We start from the raw sequence: 10,381 nt of genomic DNA on the forward strand, positions 1-10,381 counted from the left end.
CCACCCTACAAGAAACAACAATGACAAAGATGATGATGATGACATACCTACGCATAGCATATCGGCGTCAAGACCGCGACCGACTCAAGCAACCTATCCCTAAGGCACAAGCATCCTCAAAGGCTCCCATGGAAAAAATTAGGTTGAAGGAAATGAGGTAAGGCGACATCTAGGTCTGAAGGAAGGAGGCGGAAATGATTTGCGATTCTATCAAAACACGATTATAAACTCTCGCTGTAAAGACGCTACTCGATCGAGTAACCAACATACTCGATCGAGTGGCCTCTACTCGATCGAGTAGCCTCGACTAGATCGAGCACCCCTCATCCCAAGGCCTTTCACGGCACGAGGCATCTCTTGCACGAATTCCCAAAGGCTATCACATGCCCCTAAGGTCGGTCAACGTCGGTCAACGGGTCCCTAAAAGGGCGGGTATTACAGTCTTCCCCCCCGTAAAAAGAACTTCGTCCCCGAAGTTCGACTCATCCTCCCCCAAACCACACGACAAGAAACCAAGGTCGACACCACCGTTTACCCGACACAGGTCAACAACTCTCTAGAAGTATTATCCCACTTTGTATGTCCATCAAACATCATCATCGTCAATTGCTTAACACATACCACACACTCAAACCTTGATGAACTACTACTTGAATTACCGAACACACAACATGCACCAACACAACATGCACCAACACGGCCAACAATTATCAACACAAAACATGCAACACGAAACCACTGATGGCAACCCCCACTACTGCCAATAACATCATATTCTCATGATAACATATCGAGTAATTACTGAAAATAAGGTATAACGACATGTCATTTTGTTCGACAATTACTCACCCTCACTCAAATATACAATTCCCACAATAAAACTATTCAATTAATTATAAATTCACACTTTAAATGTAACAGAGATACTATTAAAACATCATAAACATACTGTAAAATTGTTATAATTACGACATTTTCCTTTGCGACATTACTCTTCCCCTCTAAAAAGGAACTTCGTCCCCGAAGTTCACCATCGAACAACTTCCCTGCCCCTTAACCCGACATATATCACATCCTATGGACATTACTCATAAACCACCACTAACATAAATTCATACACACATACTACTTTACTAATGGACATTACGTGATCACCACCCATACAAACGTAAACCATTGAAACTACATACTACTTCACGGACACACACACACACACGCACACACACACACACACACACACACACACACACACACACACACACACACACACACACACACATACACACATATATATATATATATATATATAGATTTAGGATCCGGTGAGAATGACTACTCGGTGAGAACGGTCCAAAATCATGACTAAAATTAATCACGGGCCTATATTAAAACAAAATATTGGGTAAAACATCTTCAGCAAGTCAGCAACTTATCATTCCCATATTTCATCTTCATCGACACTACATTGCCTTACCCCACGAGGGCCACGACCACAACTAATCGTCGCCGGCAGGCACCAGGCTCACGATGATTAACGCCGACGATATCACCGATACCACCTAATACCGCCTGGAACATCACCGGCCTCACAAAAAACCACCAACAATGGTAAATCGAAAGCGACAACATCGCCGGCCTCTGCTTTCTCCGTCACCATTATCCGATTCAACCACTGTAACACTGCTGGAGCTAAACAAAATTAGTGTATGTGGTTTATATATTGATGTATCTCGGAGCAATTTTGATGTACCTAATAAATAATTTTGTGTATCTATGTTTAGATACATTAAAATACTGATTAGATACATCAAAGATTAGTGTAGATACATAAATAAATTAGTGAAGATTAATCAGATCCGTCGCCTTTGGAAGCATTACGCCGGCGAGGGTCGACGATGGTGGTTGAGGGGATTCAGAGGTGAGAGGGAAGGGGTTAAGATGAAGAAACAAAATAATAGTGGTGCCGGTGGCTGTCGTCGGCATCCGCGAATAATTACAAGAGAACGAATCCAACCGACATAATACATGTCGTCGGCATCAGCGACGTTGATTACTCGCCTGAGACAAGACGGTGATGTAGTGCGCATGGACAGGGGGAATATCATAGTGTGAGAAGAGCGGCAATGGGTTGTCGGAGTGTATATTCGTTGCGAGAATGGCGCGGGATTTACGTCGGAGTTAGGCTATTCTGGTGGTTATAGGTGGCCGGAAGTTGAGATCAGTGGTGGTGATGGTCGTGGATCATGCTGAGGGAGTGAGAAATTATATAAGGATAAGGACTACGGGAGAGAAAATGTAATGCTGCTGAATTGGATTTGATTTTGGGCATTTCCACGGGAGTTGTTGGTTGATTCAGTTTATATGGTTAATACGTTCTCACGTTTCTCACCGAATGTTCGTTCTCACCGGATCTTGACTCTCTCTCTCTCTCTCTCTATATATATATATATATATATATATATATATATATATATATATATATATATATATATATCTTGTGATAAACTAGCAGCTTCGCAACAACTTGATAATAGACAACCACACTGAAGAAGTGAGGATATTATAAACATATTACTCGATTAACCATGATAGATGGTATGCGCATACAGACTAAGAGGTAACACAAATACTACCAAAACTGCATGAATTGCTCAAAATCCATGTCCACCCATGACACCTGACGCCACATAACCATTACTCACAAGCCAAAGATATGTACATATACAAAAATGAACTTTAAATAGCATCACTTGCATGCGAAGTTCCCGCAACAATATGTGTCATTGTCCTGTCACACCTATATCTCACAAATTTCACTTATAACCCAAGCACAAGACAAAACGTGACCAATAATAAGAGACTAAAACATGTTACGAACCATCAACAACCATGCCTAATATCGAAACATCCAAAAATAAAAGCATTCAAACAATTGAAATTTCGAAAAGTGCCTGTAACAGTGACACTCGATCGAGTGGTTCAGGCACTCGATCGAGCTGGCCCTACTCGATCGAGTATCTTAGCTACTCGATCGAGTAGCCCGAGTTCAGAATACCCCTTCAATAGACACACCTGCGGCTACTCGATCGAGTGGCTTTAGGTCAAAAGTTGCCCATAATTTCCAACGCAAGCTATATGATCACATAACTACGAGTTAGGATGATAACCCGACAACAAATCCTATAAAACAAGTCCAGAAATATGCATGTACGACCTTATGGCCACCGATACAAACCAAGTTTGAAATAAAGTACCAACCGAAACAAACTAATATCCATCATAAACTACAAGCATAACTGAAAGAAACGGAGTATCACTCCTGCTGCTCGTCCATCACGTCATCCTCATCTCCACCACCTCCCGAAGTGCCTGCTCCTGACGCACCAAGACCCGCATCACCATCGGCTCCAGCATCTGGTCTCACGTACCAAGGGGTCAAACCACCGTAAGGGTATAACTGAGGTGCTCCCCATGTAGACAAATCCACCCCGTAGGAGTGGAAAACCCCGCTGCTGTCCCCGACTCCCCTCCACCAAACCGGATGTGGTCCCGAGGTCCCTATACCCTGGACATATGCCATCTCATGCAGGTTCCGGAGCATCAAGGTAGAGGACACTCTCTCGGCAAGGTAGCTCTAACGCATCTCCGGGGTATCAAGAGAAGAGTAACTAGGAAACAGATACTTTGGTGGTGCTGTCTGCTGTGGCTGTGTCTCAGCCATCCTCTCCCGCACTCGGCGTGGCCCTCTCCCCATCCTAGGACGGTCCTCCTCAGCCCTCACATTCTCCCCCTTCCTCGGCTCAGGCATGACTCGGAGGATGTCCGGGTCGATGAAGTACGTCTGCCTCGCAGGACGTACATCCTCCTCCTCATCCTCGTCAGAATCGGCAGATATAACTGTCGCATGTAAAGGCTCTGTCGGTGGGAGATGCTCAGGAGCTGGTAGCTTCATCCAACTCATGCCCCACACTCTCCACGCTAAACTACCATCCTCTAAGGTTCTCAACCATTTCTGGTCGAGGAAATAGTCGCTGTCCATGGTAGGTACCGGGGTGGCTAAAGGTGTGTAGGCCGGGGAAGCCTCAAAGGATGTCAGCTTCTCAGCTAAACATGTGGCAATGGCACCACAGCTCATGATCCTAGTGTCAGACGAGGCCATCAAAGCTAGACTAGCACACACTATGGCGGGAGCACTAAAGGCCACCCTCTCAGTCCGCTCAGGGTTAAGGTACGCCATCAGAAGCATCAACTCGTGTGAGTTCAACTTACTCACATCCTTTCTCTCGTAGAGGAGACACAACAAGGCACGAAGAAAGATTTTCAAGGTGACATGTTGCACATCATTCATCAACATGTTACTAGCAGTGAGAGCTTGTTTCCCGGTGATACAAGGCATAAGACTGCAAACCCCACACTCGGGCGGTATGTCACGAAGGGCTACCTTGGCAGGCTTAGCCAAGCCAAGGTGAGAAGCAAACAGGTCCATGGTCAAGACAAAGCTGGTATTCATGAGGCGGAACTCCACAGTTTGTTCCACCGGCTCTTATTTAAACGAGCTCATGAACTCAAGGGTCAGAAAGGCATATGAATGCTTTCGGAGGTGATGAAGCCCGGTCAACCCCAAGGTCTCAAAGATGTGTCTGACGTCGGTCTCAATACCCAGATCATCCAAAAAGGTCGTGTCAATGCAGCGGGTCGGTCTCATCTTACGGGTCTGTAAAGCCACAAACTTCTTTCTTTGTGTGAAATCCACAAATACCACAGACGGGTACTCGGGTATAGCCCGAACTACCAGTCCCTTCCCTCCCCAATCTCGGGCTCAGAAGCCCTACCCCTCTTACTCTGTCTGGTCCGCACTGTAGGTCTCGGCATCTGTTTCAGCATACAATTTCAATATACACCCACACATATACTAGAAAACCACATAGAACATACGTGTATTATCATGTAAAGAAATAACTAAGTACACACTTTCACCAACAATCCAAAATTAGAAGCAAAATTCTCAATTCTTAGAAATCAGACGTTCTCTACAGCTGCAAAAATATTTGACATATTTAGCATGAATTAACTCAACCACTACCACTTTTAGGACTCAAACATTCAAAACATCTTCACATACAACCTAATTTCACAATAACATGAGACGAATTTCAGTTTGGGGCACTTTTAAGACGGAGTTTTAAGACAAATTTTTGAGTGAATATCACAAAAATCAACCCTAAACATGATATATATAACATATATTACTCAATTTTCATTCGTTTACATACAATAGACAACCAAAAATCAATTTAATTTCTCAAACCCTAAAATTTTCGGTTCACATCATCATTCAATTTGGTTCGATTTTTGCATAATTATCCACAATAATCATCAAAGGAAAGCATCTAGATCATATTGCAACAATTAGAAGCAAGTTTTAACACATGTAAATCGATTTTTCAATACTTGCCAACATCCTATATGATTCTAACTAATTAAAAACATCAAAATAGAGGAAACATTCATACCTTGATCAATTAGTAAGTAAAAAGAACGAATTCAAGCAAGAAAATCACCAAGTTGAAGCACCACAATCACAAGAATCAAAGAGTTTGAGAGGGATATGAGGCTAGGGTTTGCGGAAATAGAAGGAGAAATAAGAAGAAAGAACAAAAGGAAAGGGTTATGATACCACTTTGTAACACCCCCATATACCAAGTAGCCTTAACAAGACCTTCCCTAGCATATAAAGGCGTTACCATCTCGGTCACCCGAGGTAAGTAATGATCAAAAGTCGATAAAAGAACATTTATAATTATTACAAGTGATCTAGCCAAACTACTAAAACAAAAGATACAATTCGACATCCTTATGTAAACTATCTCTGACGTAACTTACGAAAGACCCATCCCACCAAGTATCCAGCTATCATCCAAGACATCACCTGCTAAGACTGACTGCTCACCATAAGGGATCACGGCAGACACAACAGAACAAACAAGAGACAAAACCACACAAGGTCAGTAACTGAGGCAACACATCAACAACCACAGACAATACACAAGTACACAAAACACACACACCACATCTCCGATCAATCACCGTCACCGACTGCCCACTGGACTAGCCCTGCGAGTGGGGGACCGCAGCCGTACCCACCAAATCCCCGCTCATCATACTGAGCGATAACCCTGTCCTATTAATGTGCACATCCCCTCCCGTGGCGGGTTCCACGGAGGGCAAAACTAGGGCGTGAAGCCACTCTCGCAAGTGACTCCATTCAGCCGAAGGCGCACCTTGAGAACCATAGACAATCAATCACAATCAGCTGCACCACAACAACAAACGAAATAACACAACACCCACCGCTTACCATAGTCATCCAACCACACTGACACCACAATCAACACAACAGATGACACACTAGACAAACAACAGAGACTGAGTAGACGAACCTACCTTTAGCCAACCGCAGCGATTCCTTGATCAATCACATGACATCAACCAAGCAAGCAAAACCCCTATACAAACAGTACAAACACCTATTACTATCGCTACCACCCTACAAGAAACAACAACGACAAAGATGATGATGATGACATACCTACGCATAGCATATCGGCGTCAAGACCGCGACCCGACTCAAGTAACCTATCCCCAAGGCACAAGCATCCTCAAAGGCTCCCATGGAAGGAATTAGGGTGAAGGAAATGAGGTAAGACGACATCTAGGTCTGAAGGAAGGAGGCGGAAATGATTTGCGATTCTATCAAAACACGATTATAAACCCTCGCTGTAAAGACGCTACTCGATCGCGTAACCAACATACTCGATCGAGTGGCCCCTACTCGATCGAGTACCCAAGCTACTCGATCGAGTAGCCTCGACTAGATCGAGCACCCCTCATCCCAAAGCCTTTTACGACACGAGGCATCTCTTGCGCGAATTCCCAAAGGCTATCACATGTCCCTAAGGTCGGTCAACGTCGGTCAACGAGTCCATAAAAGGATAGGTATTACACCCACACTAATGACCATACACACGTGCACATGTAAAATGACCTGCCCAAGTGCCTCAAATTAATGTCGGTATAAGTAAACTTAAAATAAGGTTATTTATTTGTGTATTATTATCATTTTTTGTGTGTAGAAATATATGATACTCTGATGTCTTTTCATCATACTGCTATAGTGATATGGTTAATTGACTACTTAACTTATTTATAGCGTATTGTAAAGGTTATTAGCTCAATGGTAGAGCGATGTGCATATTTTGCACAAAGGTATGGGTTCGAATCCCATATAACCTAATAATTAAAAAATCCCATGATTTTAGGATAGTCGTCACGTGTACATGCATGAATAAGTGTTATATGTGCATGAAATAAGGTTCTATGTGCATGAAAAAGTTCTTATTATGATACTAATTATTGTTGGTTAAGGACATAATTTTACATGGGCATGAAATAAGATTATAAGTGCATGAGATAAGGTTCTATATGTATGAAATAAGGTTCTATGTGCATTAAAAAGTTCTTCAATTGCACCAGTTGGTTATATTATGTTACTAATTATTGTTGGTTAAGGACATTAATTTTCATTATATGTGCATGAAATAAGGTCCTATGTGCATGAAATAATGTTATATGTGCATGAAAAAGTTCTTATTATTATACTAATTACTATTGGTTAGGGACATTAATTTTACATGGGTATGAAATAAGATTATAAGTGTATGAAATAAGGTTCTATATGCATGAAATAAGGTTCTATGTGCATTAAAAAGTTCTTCAGTTGCACCAGTTGGTTATATTATGTTACTAATTACTATTGGTTAAGGACATTAGTTTTCATTATATGTGCATGAAATAAGGTTCTATGTGCATGAAATAAGGTTCTACGTGCATGAAATAAGGGAAATGACCGTGAAGGAGATTTAATGTATTTATCGGCCTTTTCAAGGCATTTTAGGCTTATGCATAGAAACTACCAGTCCTTGGCAATTACAATGTAAAAGAATGTAAAAGAAACACCGGTATTTCCTAGCCAATGTGGGAATTGAACCCACATCTTGTGCATTGCACAACGCTCTCCCGTTTGAGCTAATTGGCTTTCGAAATAAGTAAAATGTGCATCCGGTTTTACAGCCTAGTAACTTCATAGTAAAATAGGATGTAGCAGACATTTGTGTGAAGGCATTGCAAGTTTCTACAGCCAGAAATAAGAGTTTTGATGATGCTTATTTCTCCGTCTTCAATACTACTGTACTTCAATCAGTTTAAAATTGAACTTTGGTGATTCTAATTTGTCGCAAATAAATTTCAGGTATACTATGAGTATTTGTTGAACAAGGCCAGGAACTTTACGAGCTGATCAACTTAATTGCTGCGACCTATGCTACTTAGACTCGGCTGAATTCAGAAAGTTGATGAAAGCTACGCTGATCTGCAGGTGGCACATTTGCCTGATAATGCAAATAACTATCTGACAACATCTGCCAACATACGATGTTTAATCCACTTCTATCAGGGGAAGAAACATGAAGAAGAAACATGAAGAATATTCAAGTTGCTACTTCACTTCCCTTGCAATTGGAAGTGGAAATTGATTATTTCAGTTTGAGTCTCAGATTAATGCATTAAGTTTGCTAGAAACTCATACCCGCATAATGACTCGACATAGCAGGAGTCGAGCCAAACCGACCTCAGAATTCACACATCTCTAGTATGCGCATCTCCATTTGCAGTAAAAACGAAAGCAAAGTAGCAAATTTAACACCTAAATAAGCATCGAAATCTAATCGGATAAGGCCTGAAATTTCTGCCCAATAATCGACTCAAGTCTAAACATCCTGTAAAAGCCCATAGTTGTACGACCTGGGCAGTTCAGAAACAAACACTTTGAGCATAAAACCGGGATTTCGGAGGGTATTTTGCAGAATTGAGGTAGGAAGACATAAAAAGTGTACATATAAGAGATATAGAAAAGAAAAGCTTGTAGATGGACCACGGACCATGTATAGATGATGACGACAACGGCGACGATGATGACGATGATTTTGTCATTGCATCAATGTTTTTTGCTCTCTAGAGAATTGCACATGAGGTGCGGAGAGTATAATTATTCAGATTTAAGATGGACAGTTGGGTGATATATTGGATCAACTAGTTCCATGTTGACTGATGCATATACTGACAAAATTAATTAAAAAAATTACTGATGTATATGGGAGAACAACCAAAGACTAAGTCTATCAGCACAAAATGCTGAGTAAATCATCTCTGTATTTTTATTCAATTACAATTATGATGCTGGCATTGAGAGTTATTTATATTTCTCATACTCCTGATCAAAATTTCTCTTATTGAGCTTACTACTCTAAACCTCGATAGTCAATACACACTGGGATGGGCGATGGCCTCGGTTATATCCATTCGTCTTGTCGTTGATGTGGGCGTGGGCGTGGTATAGGGTGGAGCAAATATAATACGAAACAAAAGTAGTCTAAAGTTGAATAAAAAAATTTCAAGTTGCAGTCATCGAAAGCATTACACACACAAATGAAAAGTCTATTATCGAATTAATGCTGAGTAAATCATCCTCTGGAAGTCGACCATAACTTCAACTAATTGAACCCAAATAACGAATTTCTCAAACCTTAATTTCACAAATTAAACAAATTGATGCAATTATAGCAATTAAAGATTAGAAGACACCTGAAATTGGAGATAGGATGCCAATTTAACCCTCCTTGAATCAATTAGAACAATAGCTGCGTAGAAATCAACTCGAAGCAGCAAATCGACACCGAAAGTGTGAGAACAAATAACAGTGATACGGATTGGTTTGTTGCGGTGGTCGCCACAGCAGAGGACGGCGGAGATGGAGGTGAGGATGGCAGTTATCGCAACAGTAAGCGACGGAGCTCGGATATGCGATGCTGGTAGAGGTGTGTGTCGCAGCAGGGGACACAAAAGAGAAGAATAAGTGTCGCATCAGTGAGCCACGAGGACAGGTGGTGGCCGATTGCGGTGGAGCGGAGCTTGATGGTCGAAGAGAGAGAAAGAAATATGAGAGAGAAAGAAAAATTGGAAAATGAATTATGTTTGGAGGGGTTGGGGGATGCGCGACAATTTGGGGGATGACTCAGTTCAGTCGTCTAGTATAATTAGAGATTCAAGGGTTGTGAATGGTTCTCACAGTTCTCATTATACTAGTCGTTCTCACCTTTGGATCTCGACCTATATATATATATATATATATATATATATATATATATATATATATATATATATATATATATATATATATATATATATATATATATATACGGTCCGGATCCGGTGAGGCCGTTAACTATGGCGAGGCGGCTGGCCTCACCAAATTCATTCATTAAAC

This window comes from Silene latifolia, chromosome 3 (assembly GCF_048544455.1).
Source record: "Silene latifolia isolate original U9 population chromosome 3, ASM4854445v1, whole genome shotgun sequence".
NCBI lineage: Eukaryota > Viridiplantae > Streptophyta > Magnoliopsida > Caryophyllales > Caryophyllaceae > Silene > Silene latifolia.